At 36.6% G+C, this 2,954-nt stretch overlaps 1 long non-coding RNA gene across 1 annotated transcript in view; it reads left to right on the forward strand.

Annotated features, from left to right (window-relative positions):
• Window positions 1-276: 276 nt before the first annotated feature.
• Window positions 277-2,954, forward strand: part of LOC116087626 — a 17,459-nt gene continuing 14,781 nt past the window's right edge. Inside the window, exon 1 of the long non-coding RNA XR_004117520.1 lies at window positions 277-403. This is a non-coding gene — a long non-coding RNA (uncharacterized LOC116087626). The remainder of the gene's footprint in view (window positions 404-2,954) is intronic.

Below are 2,954 nucleotides of genomic sequence, written 5' to 3' on the forward strand. Positions count from 1 at the left end.
TATAAAGTACTTTTTTACTATGTCACTATGCTAGCACAGCCCCTGCCTTTGGCATACCAGTAAATCAGGAGCTATCATGGTTAAAGGAAATAAGTCTAAGGACTTCTTCAAAATTTTCAACCATGCTGTCTCCCCCTTGGAGTTCATGGCTAGTTTATTCCTAAGGGGCATATGTAAGACTTGATGGTGTTATCAGCTGGAGGCAGAAATTGTTCTGATTCTAGAAGGGTAGGTCTGTGCCCCTATTGTGACTTCAGAAATTCTATAACACTTGATTCTTAAAAGACATCATTTGTGGCCTTCTTGGGACACTGAGGAGGTCTTAATTCCTTTGCTTATCAATCATATGTCTCAGGACCCTTTCAGACATTGAGGGTGTGTGTGACACCCTTGTTCTGAAGTGGTAAGTGTGAAATCCATTTGGGCAATTAGTGAATGTCTGAGGTTTCCTGGTTCTCAAAGGAATGGTGTGCCTATGTTTCATTGAACACTGAGGAGTATCTGACATCTTTGATGTTGAGGGAGTACATCTGAAATGAAACCCTCTTTAGTTCTTGGCAAAAATTGTGAGGCAAACTCTTTATAGACAGATAACATTGAAACCAGATAGGCTATGAAGTAAGATTTGAGGATTCCTGATTCTGAATTGACAGATCAGAAGCCCTCTTGTTCTATACAGTAATTTTGAAATTGTCAGTGTTGAAGCAGTAGTTCTGAACCCAACTTAAGAGTAGCTGGAATCCAATTGATTCCTGTTTTAGCCAATGTATGCCTGAGAGAGGAGCACTTCAGCCCTTGAGAATGATTTGAGCTCTATTTCAGATGTTGGGAAAGTATGAGTCTTCCTGGTTCTGCAGAAATAAATCAGAGGCCAGATTGTCAGAAACACAATCTACAGGATCCTTGGATAAAATGAAAATGATTTTTTTAAATTTGTTAACATTTAGTAACGTATATTAATTAAATAGAATTGAATCACATTCTTGTTTCCCATTTGTACCACCGCTCCTCCAAGAGACCCCCTGTTCAATACCTACAATATCTTTTTGTTATATTCCTTAAAATTTATAAAATGTTATAACAATAAAAATAAGTATTATAAAAGTTGTTTGATATAAAGTAACATTCATTTTAACAGTCTTATGTAGATGCTCATCTACAGCAATAGAGAAGATAAATTTTTCTCAATATAAATTTTAAATAACTCCAAACATATTAACTGTATACTTAAAAATCATACATCACTACTAGTATTTCCTTAAATGAACATGAATATATAAAGTGTTTTTGTTTGTTTTGTTTTTAGTAGAGTTTTAAATCTTGACTCTTACTGTGGTATAAGCCCAAAATAAGAAGAATTTTTAGACAGTGGGTATCATTGTATTAAGGCTGTATTTCAATGATCCTCACATCACCAAAGGATTTTACCTCCATCGTAGCTAAGCTGAGAGTTGATAGTTCTGCTGCACCAAGGAATGAATTGTAGGCATGATTTCTGGATATAGACTTCCTGCTATGGTCAAAGCTATTTGACTTGAGTGAGTGAATTCATTCTCAGCCCACAGATCTACAGGAGCCTTGGATAAAATGAGAATGTTTGATGCAATCCAAACCAGAAATTCTTAAGAACCATTCCATAAAGGCAGAAGGTCTAATATGTTGGAGAAATCAAGAAAGACAAAGGATCTCATGCATAGCAGGGGAAGATCAAGAGGCAATTTGAGGAGGAAAAAAGGCCTGAACATTTCCTTGTTCAATCTTCATGGAAACTTAGAATATCTATGTCATATAGGCCATCCAGCAGTGTAATCAATCTCCAACATACTATGAGTAGGTTCACAGCTAGGTCTCCTGATAAATCAGTTGCCTACTTCTGAGCATGAAGGGCATGGCTTCTTCATTTCTGCTGAGCAACTTCAGTCATATTTCCTGGGTTTAGGGCTTTGTGGCTACTATCTTAGACTCTAGAAACTCAGGTGAGAGGTTCCTGTTCTTTGGACAGAGCTTGTGAAGTTAGTAGATCAGAATAAGAAGGACTCAGTGCAACTTAGATAGAAGAAGTTGATTTGATACCCATTCGGTCAGATGAAGTAGGTCTAGGTCCATACAATTCCGAATAAGAACATATCTCCTCTATGGGTAATATTGTATAGCATATACTTCTAGTTCTGAATTGTGAGGTATTTCTAATGAGAAAAGAAATACCTGCCATACTTTTCTTTTCTTTTTTTTTGGTGCAAATTTAATTTTATTAAACCTTACAATGCTGTGGCATATCGTTTTTCCATTGTGTGACAACTTATTGGCTGGCATCTGGATACAGTACTTCTTTTAAAAAATACACAATAGGAACCAACAAACGGAAGAGAAACTAGTTGTTTAGTGATACACAAGGGGAAAAAGAAAAGGAAGAAGATGACAAGCAATTCAAGTTTCTTAGTATCTAACCTTAAAGGAGTTCAAGTCCCAAGCAATGGTGCTGTTATACAGGGTAGAAGATCGCTAATCCTCACCTAGCCCCTGCTGGGAACTGCTTGCATTCAAGCTGAGGGGGTTTGCTGGGCAATTGGATTTTTAAAAAGCTAAATTTCCAAATATAACCTAAACAATTTCTCAACTCATAGTAAGTGGGTTTTTAACAAATATTACTTTTTCGCAAATGAACAATCACTTAACTTCAAAGTCATTAAGGGTACAAGTTATCTTGCACATATCGGCCTATGCTTGTCAGGTGTGAGGACAAAAAATTACATTTTAAAACCTATAATTCATCAGAGGGGCTGATCTGATGCCTCAGTTGTGTATCTGAGGCAACAAGGAATGGAAGTCATATCTTTGACAGATGGATTATGAGAAGATAAAATTTTAAACTCCTGTTGTCCATATAGGGCACAAGAAGGGAAACATGAGGGTGGTTTGCAAATAAAGAACTGAAGATACCATGGTAAGAGAGT

This window comes from Mastomys coucha, unplaced genomic scaffold (genome assembly GCF_008632895.1).
Source record: "Mastomys coucha isolate ucsf_1 unplaced genomic scaffold, UCSF_Mcou_1 pScaffold13, whole genome shotgun sequence".
Lineage (NCBI taxonomy): Eukaryota > Metazoa > Chordata > Mammalia > Rodentia > Muridae > Mastomys > Mastomys coucha.